This window comes from Caretta caretta, chromosome 6 (genome assembly GCF_965140235.1).
Source record: "Caretta caretta isolate rCarCar2 chromosome 6, rCarCar1.hap1, whole genome shotgun sequence".
Classification (NCBI taxonomy): Eukaryota; Metazoa; Chordata; order Testudines; family Cheloniidae; genus Caretta; species Caretta caretta.
Window position 1 is genome coordinate 94180803 of NC_134211.1, and position 14784 is coordinate 94195586.

Here is a 14784-nt window from a genome sequence, read left to right on the forward strand (position 1 = left end):
TTAAAAAGATATCCAACCTTAATACAGATACTCTTAGAGGAAGAAAAGAATCTTAGCTGAGTGGTCTCCAACCTTTTTATGCACAAGATCACTTTTTGAATTTAAGTGCAACCCAGGATCTACCCCGCCCCTTCCCTGAGACCCCGCTCCGCTCACTCCATCCCCTGCTCCCTCCGTCGCTTGCTCTCCCCCACCCTCACTCACTTTCAGCGGGTTGGGGCTCGGGATTGGGGTGCTGGCTCTGGGCTGGGGGCTTCGGAGTGTGGGAGGTGGCTCCTTGCTGAGCCTGGGGCAGGAGGTTGGGGTGCAGGAGGTGGTGAGGATGCAAGCTCTGGGAGGGAGTTTGGGTGCAGGAGGGGCCTCTGGGCTAGGACACAGTGTTGGGGTTCAGGAGGGGGTGCAGGGTATGGGGGGGAAGTTTGGACACAGGAGAGGGCTCTCCTGGGGCAGAGTGTTGGGATGCAGGAGGGGACTCAGGGCTGGGGTTGGGGTGCGGAAGGGGTGCGGGCTCCCGCCAGGCGGCACTTACCTTGGGCGGCTCCCGTTTGGCAGCTCAGAGGGGCTAAGGCAGGCTCCCTGCCTGCCCCAGCTCCATGCCACTCCCGGAAGCAGCCAGCATGACCCTGCAGCTTCTGGGGGGGGGGGGAGGGAAAGGCTTCATATGCTGCTCCTGCCTGCAAGCACTGCCCCTGCAGCCTCCACTGGCCGCAATTCCCTGTTTCCGGCCAATGGGAGCTGCGGGGGCGGTGCTTGCAGGCAGGAGCATCATGCATGGAGACCCCTACCCCATCCTCCACAGGGGTGTGCTGTCTGCTTCGAGGAGTGGTGTGGGCCCGGGGCAGGTAGGGAGCCTGCCTTAGCCCCACTACCCTGCTGGACTTTTAGTGACCAGAGATCTTGATCAACTGGCAGAGGCTCCAGGATCAACCAGTCGATCACGATCTATGGGTTGGTGACCACTGACTTAGATCAATAGTACTTGTTTTACTTTCCACCATTAGTCAGTCTGATCCTCGTTTACTCTAAATCTATGGTTCATAAAAGGTGGAAGGAGCAACTTCCAGGAGAGGCAAACATAGCTCCCATCTCGGACAGGGGAAGAGTTCTTTTTGGTTCAACTGGAAGAACTAGAGTTCTGGTTCAAGCCTATCTCTCTACACAAATGGTTTGAAAACTCGGTTCAGAAAAACACAACAAAGTTTGGAAGTTTCTCTAAACTTTTTAGGTCTAGAAATCACTGTGGAAACCTCACGAGAATAGACTCGTTTATGAGAGTTCCAGCACTTCAGGTCAGGACAGAAATACTGCTGGATCAGCATTCCTGACATTTCAGTGTTTCTCTGTCTGGTCCCAGCTGGAACCTGTATATGCTGCAGCAGCTGCAAACAAGGCAATAAAGCAAAGATAACTGAACAGTTTCCAGCTTCTTAAAAGATTTGGGGTTCAGTTTAAATTTGGGGAGGAGAAAGTTCAGTTGGTTCCTTTTGCTACGTTGTTTTTCCCATTTCCTATCAAGGGACCACCTGGAAAAAGGATTGCTGTATTTGCCAGTTGGTGGCCAGATGCCAGAGCAGAGTTAATCACTTAGTAGAGACCACAGGCGCGGACTTTTGTTTTTGCCGGTGGGTGCTCTTCTCCCCCGTCTCCCTCCTGTGGGAGCGGAGGGCAGGGCCTTGTGGGGAAGAGGCTGGGTGGGGGCGGGGCCTTGGTGCAGAATGTGGACAGGGCCTTGGGGGGAGGGGGAAGAGGCTGAGCAGGGGTAGGGCCTCAGGGGAAAGAGGCTGAGTGGGGGCAGGGCCTTGGGGCGGAGCACAGGCAGAGCAGTGGGTGGGGCCATTTTCCAGGTGCCACGGTCCACAAAAGATTAATCCAGCCCTGCAGGTGCTGAGTACCTCCTATTTTTTTAGTGGGTCCTTGAGCCTCAGAGCACCCAGGGAGTTGGAGCCTATGGTAGAAACACTCCGTAGGTGGTTTGGTTCTGTGCATCCTGCATGCTACTACAGATGGGATATAAAGCAAGGCCCTCGCATTCTTGTAGGCAGCAACTTTTCTGGGCGAGACAAAAGGGAGCCTCTCCCCTTGGATCAAATCAGTAGGACCTGTGTTCAGCTGGAAGTAACTTTGCAGATCTTTGGTCGTTAAATGTACTTTACTATGAACCATATATATAGTAGTACGAATACAGTGATATGGGTACATGCCTCTTTCCATACTAAGGAGAATCACATTAAACTTACGCTTGAATATGAACACAAAGTTGTCATTTCTCTTTGGCGTATTTATAGTTCACAACAGGTTTGTAAAACAATTCAATTATTTCAGAATGTGAATAACCAACAGTGACCACTAATATAAGGGCATCAGAACTGCCAAAGCTACTACAATGTCAATATGTGAATAATACCTGAATATGGCTCAAGCAAGGATAGATGGACTATACAGCTTGTGGGGGAAGTTAAGATTTGTACTATCAAAATATTAGGCCACCTAGAAGTCATGAATATGGTCTTGAATACAGCAATGTTGTCAGGAGATCTATGTCCACAGATTCTGAGCAGTGGGCAAAGCAAGAGGATGCAAAACAGATAGCACCTCATGCTGTGAACACCAAGAAGGGTTCAAACAGATGCTCAAATTGCTTTTCCTTTGCATGATCCACTTAGAACAATGAATTCAGGACCTCCATAGTTAGAACCATGACGCTCTACAGTTTAAGCTTATATATATTTAAGCTTATAATTATGTATGTGTATTATATATTTATAGGTATACATATTCTATTAAAAGATTTAAACCAGAATTTTCAAAAATGTCAACACCACCTAAATTTAGGCACCAATATTCATATTCAGACACCTATATGCCCACCTATGTATGGATATAAGTGGCTAAATTTAACCATGTACATTTGAAAATTTTGGTTTTAGCCAGGAAACTCGTTCACATTGAGGACCATATTCACATGATAGGTCTCAAAACATAATTGTAAACAGGGAATCATCATGAAGTGGGTGCATTACTAGTGCAGTCCCACAGGGATCAGTTCTTGGCTCTATGTCACTTAACATTTTTAGCAGTGACGTGGAAAAAACATAAAATCGTTACCAATAAAGATACAAAGATGGGGGGAATGGTAAATAATGAGAACAGGTTACTGATACAGAGCAATCGCGATTGTGTGGTAAGCTGGGCACAAGCAAACAGTATGCATTTCAATACAGCCTAATATAAAGTCTTACATCTAGGAACAAAATACATGTAGGCCAGAAAGACAGAATGAGGGATTCTACGTGGAAAACAGTGACTGTGAAAAATACTTTGGGGCTCAGGTATTGGTGGACAAACAGCGAAACATGATGCCCAGTGCAACACTGGTCAAAAGGGCTAATGTGATCCTAGGATATATAAACAGGGAATATCAGGTAGGAAGGTTATATTACCTCTGTCTCTGACACTGGTGTGATCCTTACTGAAACACCATGTTCAGTTCTAGTGTACATGATTCAAAACTGGATATGGTTCAGAGAAGAGCCACTAGAATGATTGAAGGATTGGAAAATATGCCTTAAAGTGAAAGTTACAAGGATCTCAATATATTTAGCTTATCAAAGAGAAGGTTAAGAGGTGACTTGATCACAGTCTATATGTATCTACATGGGGAACAGGAATTTGATAACAGAGGGCTCTTCCCTGTAGCAGACAAAGATATAATAAAATCCAATGGCTGGAAGTTAAGCTAGTTAAATCGGAGTGAAAATAAGGCACAAATTTTTAATAGTGAGGGTAAGTAATCATTGGAACAATTCACCAAGCGTTATGGTAGATTTTCCATTACTGGCTATTTTAAAATCAACACTGCATATTTTTCTAAAAGATAGGCTCTCATTCAAAACAGGAATTAATTCAAGGAATTTCTGTGGTCTGTGTTATACAGGTGAGACAGAATGATCACAGTCATAGAATCATAGAAGATTAGGGTTGGAAGAAATCTCACAAGGTCATCTAGTTCAACCCCTTCCTCAAAGCAGGACCAACCCCAACTAAATCATCCCAGCCAGGGTTTTGTCAAGCCAGGCCTTAAAAACTTCTGAGGATGGAGATTCCACACCCTCCGTAGGTAACCCATTCCAGTGCTTCACCACCCTCCTAGTAAAATAGTTTTTCCTAATATCCAACCTAGACCTCCCCCACTGCAACTTGAGACGATTGCTCCTTGTTTTGTCATCTGCCACCACTGAGAACAGCCTAGCTCCATCCTCTATGGAACCCCCCTTCAGGGAGTTGAAGGCTGCTATCAAATCCCCCCTCACCCTTCTCTTCTGCAGACTAAATAAGTCCCTCAGCCAATGGTCCCTTCTGGTCTTAAAATCAATGAATTATGGTAAATTTTAAAATGTTTCAAGTCCAGCCATTTGCAATTCCTGTGCACAGAAAAAAACAGCTTCAATTATTGTATAAAGACAGAAACAAATTTCCACCCCCCAGCTTGGTTAACTCAAAAATAGCTGGATGGATTTTGCTGCAACTTCCCTGCAAAAATTCACCACTGTGCCAAGATCAAGCATGGAAAGTTGCTGCTGAATTAAGAATTTTCAAGAGTTATAAGGAAGTGAAAGCCTGGATGGTGTGCATCAGGCACAGAATCATCAATATTTGTGTGAATTTTTTCACCCATCCTCATGTCTAGAAATGCACTGCACAGATATTTCATGCTCTTAAATATAATCAGGTTGCAATTCAACCCACTGTTTAAAAATAACATGCATGTAAAAAAAGTAGCCGGTATCAAATTATCCTCCCCATAGAACTTGCCTTTAACAGACCTTTGCTTTCTGCATTTCAGGACCCCATCCCAAAAGTTGTGGTTGTTTGTAAATTCAGTTATTTACTCCTGCACACACCAGTGCAATGAATTTCTTGTGTTTAGAACAAATGTTGAAACACAGAAATCACCAAACAATGCAGCACTTGATTAATCTGAATTGCTCACTCACCCACTGAATTTCTACAAAGAACTACTCTGAGCTGTTAATCTCATGGCAAAACTTGTTTAGAAACCTCTGCCTCTTTCCTGGAGACACCCTGTAAGGTTTCTAGATGGTATTACACACAGATTTCCATTCTCCCCTCAACAATACATGGAGCAAATTAATACATTCATTTTTGTTTGTTTCAGTTTCCTCATCTCACACTGCAGAGAAACAGCTAAAAGCTTTTATCAGGCAAGGTACAATCCCATCTACTTTGCCTGATGATGGGGTCCCCCATCAGAAAAGAAATCACCTCCCACAACAAACAGTTAACGCATCAACCTTCCCCCCCACCCCATCATCATCCTCTTAATTTTTAAACTGGGACATCCATAATAGTGCAAGAAAGTCATTATAAAAACAGCAACAGGCAAAATAGCATTTCAGCCTGGGAAAACACTGCAAGCTGATGTCATTATGCAGGCTGCACCTTCCACAAACACGGTATCAAAAGCTTTCCAGTTAACTTCTGTAGGGCCAAAGGGCAATCCTGCCTCATCCTAACCAGTTTCACAGCATCAGCCTCTCTCTCTCTCTCCTTTCCCAAGCCAATACTATCCAGTTACAAGTTCACACAGACTTCAGCAGCTAAGACATTTCTTCGAACTGCTCCCTCTCTCTGCAGAGCAACTGGCTTTTTTACAATCTACCCATTCATCTCTCCACTTTAGTGACCCCATCATTGTTGTCCTTTCTCCCACGGCAGCTTCTGTATCCCCCGGAATTAAAACAAAACAGAAACAGATCACTCAGATGAATTTATTCCTCTCACTTGTTGCACTTACCCGGAGGGGAGGGGGACTGGGGGAAGGGCAGAGCACTTCAGCAATTTCCTCTGTGCCAACCCATGGCTTTCAGGCTCGCCGGGCGTGTGTGTGTGTGTGTGTGTGAGATAGAGAGAGAGAGAGACAGACAGACAGAAGCTGCGTCCGTGTGGCAGTTGTGTAGGGAGGTATGCACTTTGCATGCTTGAGCAGGACCCGTGGCTGTTTGCATGCCTGCCAATCGGCCCGTCTTGTTCGTGTGGGAAGGGCAGATAGAAAAAAATGTGCAGGTTACTTTGCGATCAGGCACACCCAGAAAGACAAGGGGCGGGAGATAGGCAGAGAGGGGGCAGGGAACAGGCAGAGAGTTTGGCAGGAGCAGACAGGGGGCGGTTGGAGATTTCAAGTTAGGCGGATATTTGTTAAGTGAAGCTTTTATTTATTTGAATGGGGGAAATACATACACCTCCTTGTTCTGGCAAGAAGCATTTCAACTGATCACCTTGCGCTAGAGCCCAGCAGCCTCCTCCCAATGCCAGCAGCTGAATCTCTTTCTGAAGTTAACTCTTCACATAGGAGCCCTGTTGCCTGATACATTCTTCTTCCCCTCCCAAGTGAACTAGTTTGAATTTATTTCCAGACCAGGCAAAACAGGAATCAACGTTTTAAATTCACGGTATTCATCACACTTTCAAAAATCCATTCCTCGCTATTGTTTCGCTCCCTGATGGAAATGTATAAACATTCCCTAGTCCCTGTCAAGCTAAAGGCCATGCGCACTGGGGAAAGATAGCCTGATACCATTTAATTGTACCTAGAAAATGAAACAGAACATAATGCCTTTGATGCAAAACATGCCCCTGATCATTCCAAATCTCCAATCTTGTGATGTCCCCCTGAAACAGTTTGGATATAAAATCCAATTTAGTATAAAATCTCAAGACCACAGGGACAAAACCTCTGTCAGTGTCCCCGGAGAAAAAACAGCATCATTCTGCTCACATAACATTTCAAAGGCTACTGAGGGTTTCCTCACTTCCCCACTCCTTGTTATGGAGAGACAGAATGTACTGAGCTTGAAGCATCAGGAATGATAACAGAGATTTCAAGACAAGAGCTATTTGGAAGACTTTAAGGCCATGTAGGAAAGTGCCTGGCTTGCAAAGATCTCACTGATTTTCCACTTTCCGCTGATACAGTAAAGTTGTCAAAAAAGCGAAATAATTTTAAATGAATTTGTTGTACACATGGTAAGTGGAATTAGGGTCTGGATGGTGCAGACTGACCAAATGTGGAAACCACAAGGAAAGACTGAGCCATGGTCCTTGGGATTTTGGGTCCAACAATGAGATGGACCAGATAAAGCAACAATGAGTAGGACATGGGTGATGAGAAGGGTTTACAAACATTAATTAACCCTCTGACGTAGGGAAGTAAAAAGCAGAGAGAGGTTAAAACCAACATTTTCAAAAGTGTTTATGAATTTTGGGAGTCCAGTTTGAGACATCTTACAGCCCAATTTGCAGAGGTGCTGAGAACCTTCAGCTCCCACCAATTTCAGTTCCACGCCCCTGAAAATCAAGCTCCTGGTTTCTCAAGTTGGGCAATCAAAAACTGAGGTACCTAGAATTAGTCTTTTGAAAATTTGAGCCTAAGTGACTTGGCCAGGATTACACAGTGAGTCAGTAGCAGAGCTGGGATTTACATTTCCTAACTCTCAGGTCTGTCTCTTAACCACAAGACCCCTTATGCACACCTCTTCTTAGTCCCTTCTCAACCACATTTACCTCAGCAATCAATTTCATGTAGCAGACTGGATTTTCTCTACCCATAAGTGCTAGAAGAAAAACAGTCTCCTATATAACAGAGACAATAACCAGCTTGTGGCAGGTTGAGGTCAGGGCAGAACAAGATAGAGGATCAACCAGAGGACAAATTGCTTAAACAAAACTTTTAGAGACAAGTCTGAGGCTTAAACCAACCCTGTCGCTGGGAAGGATGAAAATTCCAGCCTGAAGCCCTGACTTCCTAAACAAATGTAACCAATCCATTTCTCACTCTCTCCATCCTGCCCCTTCACCTCCTTCCATACCCTGCCCAACCCTCCACCCACCCACAAAAAGCCTTTCGATAGAATTTTCTGCCTGTTGTCCCTGGTTCTCATCTTTATGGCTGAAACAGCAAAGCAAGGAGGCCAGAGAGATGAGATCAGCTTCCCCAAGCCTCTTTCCTTTGTTTCTTCTCCCCAATTAGAACTCATAATTAATTTGGCCATTGTGACTAAGCCCTTCCCCCCCGTCATAAAAATAAAGGGAAGGGCAACCACCTTTCTGTATACAGTGCTATAAAATCCCTCCTGGCCAGAGGCAAAACCCTTTCACCTGTAAAGGGTCAAGAAGCTAAGATAACCTCGCTGGCATCTGACCAAAATGACCAATGAGAAGACAAGATTCTTTCAAAGCTGGAGAGGGGGAAACAAAAGGTCTGCCTGTGTGATGCTTTTGCCGGGAACAGATCAGGCAGGAATGCAGTCTCAGAACTTCTGTTAGTTAGTAAGTAATCTAGCTAGAAATGCATTAGATTTCCTTTTGTTTAATGGCTGGTAAAATAAGCTGTGCTGAATGGAATGTACATTCCTGTTTTTGTGTCTTTTTGGTTAGGTCTGTCAGTGGGGTGGCGATTTGGCTGTATTGCAGTACAAATCGCCTGTAATATCCGGCCACACCTAAGAAGGATTGGACCTGTTTCTTTGACTTTGGGACAGGAATCCAAAAATATGGCCACATCGTCAAGGTAGGCAACTGCATATTCTCCCAATCCCGCTAGGAGACCATCTACAAGTCTTTGGAAGGTGGCGGATGCATTCCGCAGCCTGAAAGGGAGCACATTAAATTCATACAGCCCGACATGTGTGGTGAAGGCTGACCTTTCCTTGGTGGATTCATCTAGTGGTACCTGCCATACTCCTTGGTTAAGTCCAAGGTAGAGATGAACTGGGCCCGTCCCAGTTTCTCCAATAGTTCATCTGTGTGTGGCATTGGATAGTTGTCTGGGTGAGTTACAGCATTTATCTTACAGTAGTCCACGCAAAAACATATCTCCCCATCTGGTTTGGGAACTAGAACCACTGGAGATGCCCATGCACTGCCAGAGGGGCAGATTACACCCATCTGTAGCATATCCTGGATCTCCTGGTTTGCCCCACTCTCTGGTGGTCTGGGACTGCTCATATTGATCAGCATAAGAAGCAAGACTTTCTGCTGAGTCCATTTTCTTATCCCATAAACACTGTTTTATATCCTCCTTGGACATATTCAGGAATTGCTCCTGAGTCATCAAATCACACATTCCTTCAAAGCTAGTTACACCCCTTCCTCTGATCCATTTATCTAACAGATCCTTCATCTGGTTTATATAAGCCACATTACTTAGTCCAGGTCCTCTCTTAAGGGCTCTAAATTTTACTCTGTAAGTTTCAGGTGCAACTTGAAATTGCTTTAAAACCAGATCCTTGAATTGATTATAGTCAGAAACCTCATCAATAGGCATCTTATTGAATATGTCCAGAGCTCTTCCAGTCAATTTTGCAACCAATGTGGTCATCTTGTGAGCTTCAGGAATTTTATGGAGTGTTCACAGTCTCTCAACGGTGAGAAAATATTCAGCAATATCACTGGATTCATCATTCTGTGGACATAGTTGCTCCCATTTGTGGATTGTTGGGTGAGGATAGTTAGGGTTATCCGGTATATTCTGCTGAGCCTTCGCCTTCTCCATCTCCAGTGCATGCTTCCTCTCTTTTTCCTTCTCCTCCAGTTCTTTTTCTCTTGCCTCCATAGCTCTCCTGTGGGCAGCCTCCTGGGCTTTTTCTGCCACCTCCGCTGCCTCCACAGCTCTTCTGTGGGGAAACTCTTGGGCTTTTTCTGCCTCCATAGCTCTCTGGTGGGCAGCCTCTTGGGGTTTTTCTGCCTCTTTCCCTGCCTCCAGTCTGGTTAACTCCAGTTTGTGTTGTGCCTTGGTTTCTGTCATCCTAGCCTCTCTGTTTTTAACTAACTTTACACCCGAGAGTTAGACAGAAAACCACAATTCCCCCAAGCCCTACACCCCCTTTCCTGGGGAAGGCTTGATAAAAATCCTCACCAATTTGCATAGGTGAACACAGACCCAAGCCCTTGGATCTTAAGAACAATGAAAAAGCAATCAGGTTCTTAAAAGAAGTATTTTAATGAAAGAAAAGGTAAAAGAATCACCTCTGTAAGATCAGGATGGTAAATACCTTACAGGCTAATCAGATTCAAAACATAGAGAATCCCTCTAGGCAAAACCTTAAATTACAAAAAGACACAAAAACAGGAATGTACATTCCATTCAGCACAGCTTATTTTACCAGCCACTAAACAAAAGGAAATCTAATGCATTTCTAGCTAGATTACTTACTAACTAACAGAAGTTCTGAGACTGCATTCCTGATCTGTTCCCGGCAAAAGCATCACACGGACAGACTCTTTGTTTCCCCCCCTCCAGCTTTGAAAGTATCTTGTCTTCTCATTGGTCATTTTGGTCAGGTGCCAGCGAGGTTATCCTAGCTTCTTAACCCTTTAGAGGTTTTGCCTCTGGCCAGGAGGGATTTTATAGCACCGTATACAGAAAGGTGGTTATTTCCCTTTATATTTTATTTTATTTCCCTAAAGGTTACTTCCCTTTATTTTTATGACACCCCCCTTAGGTGCAGGGATGTCTCTGACAGGCCCTGGCAAACTCACTTCATAGGAAGCAGAGATTTTCACCCAGATAGTATTAACCCTTTCACCCCTTGAAGAGGAGACGTTTGTCAAAAATTTTAGAAGTACACAATTGGAGATGAAGGAGAGCTATTGGGTATCTAGTCCACCCCCACTATGGGCCAGCACAGGATTGGTCTACATGTTCCCTATTGCTTTTTCAGATCTAGCTTTAAATATCCGTGGTGATGGAGCTTTCATCACTTTCCTTGGGAGACTACTCCACAGCCTAGTGGATTCTCAGTAGCAGGAAAGGTTTGCTGAGGGTTTCCTTGAGCTCTCCAAATTTTCATAAACTCATTCCCAACCTAGTATCCTCCATGCTCCATCAGAACACCCTCATTCTCATTCACACCTGATTTAGGCCCTGCTCACAATTCTTTATGTAACAGCCACCATCCTTGCAGAAGGGGAGACCTGGACCAAACTCCATTCAGAGGCTATGAACACTGCTTCTTGATCAGTTTACATAGAGGTTTTCTCTTAAGCAATATCAGGCACTCTCCATGGTCACTACTGAATTAAGGGCTTGTCTACGTGGTGAGTTAGTGCACTGCACAGCAAGACAGGTGTGAATCTACAAGAAATAAGCTTGAAATCTTGTTTAGCCAGTTTGAAGAGAATAAAGGAAAGGAAGATGCATCACCTAGACTGCAATTTCATGTTTTGTTTTGATACTAGGTAAAATAATTGGTGTGTTTCTTTAACTTCAATTTGGAGATTACTTTTTATCAAAGGCTAATATATAGCATAACATGTTCTAGTGGGAACACATGCCCCTTGTAATTGTGTCACCCAAATCAAAAGAGAGATGAACTATATCTGGACAAGAGTTTCTGCAAGAATGCTAATGCTAGCAGCTGAGAGAAACTAAGTTTCTTCCCTGGACCACAACTGACCCCTTTACACCAATGAGAGATGAGATTTTGGCCCACTACTTGTCCCTGCTCTCTTGTAGTACGTAGGTAAAAGTAATGTGAGTGACAGCCATAGACACAGAGGCTGTGGTATCAGTTTGTAAAGAGGTGCCACAGAGAGACCACAGGTTACTGAGACGGCACAGTGAACACGATGCCCCAGGTACCATCCTAAACTTTCATTGATTTTCATGGATTTACTGGCTAAATCACATGCTGCTGAATCACCTGACTGACGTTCATAGTGAATGACATTTAGAGCTGTGGTTACACACTCGAAGACCCCCACGGCCTTCTCCTGCCCCAGGAAACAAGCTGCTGAGCTGCTAATTGCAGTTAGGACTATAGAGACCAAACAAAAGCTTTTCAGATCTCAGGCACTACAGTTGATTCATCCAGGTCACGGTCTGAATGGAGGATGGGGACAAATAAATCCCCCAACCTGGCAAGATGAACAGTTTAATAAAGACTTGTTCAGTCAAGCTTATTAACAAAGTGCTCCCCAGTTCTTGAAAAGGAGGGGCAGTTCTGATTTTTCAGGAGGGTCATAGTGGATGACAATTTCAAACCCAGACTACGTTTGATGCACTTTAAAATTCATAAGCAGGTTAACAAATTTGTTGAGAGATGAGAGAGTCATCATAAAATTGATGGATAAAGGAATCCCCCATGTTCCCAAGCGTTCACAAAGCTGCAGCCCCTCCTGTGCTACTACTTCAACACAGAAACTTCTGCAGCAGAAGCTACGGGCTGACGTGTTATTTATTTTACAGGCTTTTCTATGGTGCACATCAGCATGGCATCAGAGCAGCTCCCAAAGATGAATGACTGTATCCTCACAATAGTCTCAAAGGCTAGGGAATTATTATCATCCCCAATTTACAGATGGGGAACTGAGAGATTAAATGATCTGCCCATCATCACAAAGGAAGTCTGTGGCAGAGCAGGAAACAGAATCTGAATATCCAGAATCTTAGTCCAGTGCCTTCACTCTCTTGAAAGTTAATTCTCCTCCTTCATCAGAATCAGCGTATTAAGCAAACATTGACCTCCATTCCCATCACATTATAGGGGTGTCAACTTGAAAGTCAATTCAAAATTTAAAAGAGCAGCCATATATGACACCTATGCATTAGAACCCCTCCTTCCCCCCAACAATTTTTGTGCATTCACAATCACATTTTCCTGTCTTTTAATGTGCTAGTTTTCTCTGTTGTCGTGCTACAGACTGACACAAACAGGCAAAACTGACTGACCCACACAAAATACTCTTAAATGTACCACGTAAACTTACTCAATTACAGTACATAAAATTTTCCAGACAGATACTGTATGTGATTTTCAAGTAGATAGTCTCAAAACAAAATCCACGGGCACATAGATGATGTTTGGCATTCTCAGCTCTTTGAGGAGGTGGTAATGAAAGAGTGAGGATTATCTACCTCCCCATGACTTCAATGGGTTAAGATTAGAAATGGTACAATAGCCCACTCTAGGCCTCAACTTCAGCGTTGCTAAATTTTTGGTGCAATTTCAGCAATCTTAGTAATATTCTCTGTGCCCTGCTGAAGGAGCTCTGTGAAGCACTTTAATCACAACATTTAGGGCCTGATTCTGAGCTCAATTACATCCAATATAATTCCATTGACTTCAATGGAGTTACTCCAAATTCACACCAGTTTCAGTCGGATTAGAATCGTGCCATTAGGGTTTGTAGAACAGAAGGTTTGGTAACAGAATTGATGTAATGGTTTAAAAAATAAGAAAAGACAATGACTATTCTTATTACTTATTTTTAAATGTAAAACAGTGTCCTCCTGAAGTGCTGGAAACCCAGACACAACACTCAAATTGTTTTAGGCTAGAGCACAAAAACTAGAGAGTGTGACTGACTAAAAAAATTGCCAGCCTAATTGCATCCTTCAGTGAAGTGCAAAAATATATCACGAGGGGTGAAAATTAAATTACATTTTTGTACTCTTTCCATTTCGGTAGCAAAAGTTGTTTTATTAATATTGTGACAAAGTTCCTCCTCTGCCTTGGTGTGTCTTGCGCTTATTGGAGGATTTGCTCGCCTTGGAGCTTCACAGCAGCCCTCAGTTTGGCCATTTTTGTGAGCCCACAGTCCAGGTCGATAGCTCCTGTGTCTGACCAGGAGTTGGGAGGTTTGGGGGGAACCCGGGCCGCCGTCTACTCCGGGTTCCAGCCCAGGGCCCTGTGGAATGCAGCTGTCTAGAGTGCCTTCTGGAACAGCTTGCGACAGCTACAACTCCCTGGGCTACTTCCCCATGGCCTCCTCCCAACACCTTCTTTATCCTCACCATAGGACCTTCCTCCTGGTGTCTGATAATGCTTGTACTCCTCAGTCCTCCAACTGTCCGCGTTCTCACTCTTAGCTCCTAGCGCCTCTTGCTCCCAGCGCCTTACACGCACACCACAAACTGAAGTGAGCGCCTTTTTAAACCCAGGTGCCCTGATTAGCCTGCCTTAATTGATTCTAGCAGCTTCTTGATTGGCTGCAGGTGTTCTAATCAGCCTGTCTGTCTTAATTGTCTCCAGAAGGTTCCTGATTGTTCTGGAACCTTCCCTGTTACCTTACCCAGGGAAAAGGGACCTACTTAACCTGGGGCTAATATATCTGCCTTCTATTACTTTCCTGTAGCCATCTGGCCTGACCCTGTCACAATATAAACAGCATATAGTTTTTTTATCTTGATAGTATCCCTTTAATTCAGGGATCAGCAACCTTCAGCACACAGCCCACCAAGGTAAGCCCCCTAGCAGTCCAGGCTGGTTTGTTTACCTGCGCGTCCGCAGGTTCAGCCGATCGCAGCTCCCACTGGCCGCGGTTCGCTGTTCCAGGCCAATGGGGGCTGTGGAAAGTGGCAGTCGGCACATCCCTGTTTGAATCACAAACAGATCACTATACCCGCTACTGAAATGCAGCCACCTCTGGGACAGAATGCAGGAGCTGTTTAACAGCACATGCAATAGCACAGGACAGTGAGTAAAAAACACATTTCCCCTCAATCCAAATGAAACTACCAGGGCTTTTAGGAAGAGAGTATCCTATGCAACTATCTGAAATGGAATTTCACTGGGAAGCCATTGCTTAGAACCCTTATTCTCCAAAAAGCACCATGTAATCTTTAAAAGCCACCATGCTCACAACCCCGATTTTATGACTCTTCTGTAGGACAGAGGGATAAGCATGATGTCAGCTGTGACAAAGCCATTTGTTGCATCCACTTCAGCGCACCGTGAAAAAAGAATGTATCCTACCTGTCCACAC

The 14784-nt window shown here is 44.4% G+C and overlaps 1 protein-coding gene across 3 annotated transcripts in view; it reads right to left on the minus strand.

Moving 5' to 3' along the window:
- The window catches only part of STON2 (stonin 2), a 115084-nt gene that overhangs the window by 42101 nt on the left and 58199 nt on the right, over nt 1-14784 (minus strand). The window contains exon 1 of one of the 3 annotated variants that reach the window (XM_048855423.2): nt 5816-6075. The exons of the other annotated variants lie outside the window; for them this stretch is intronic. The gene's annotated coding sequence lies outside the window, so the exon portion shown is untranslated. Of the gene's footprint in view, nt 1-5815; nt 6076-14784 lie in introns of those variants that run through there. 3 annotated transcript variants of the gene reach the window in all.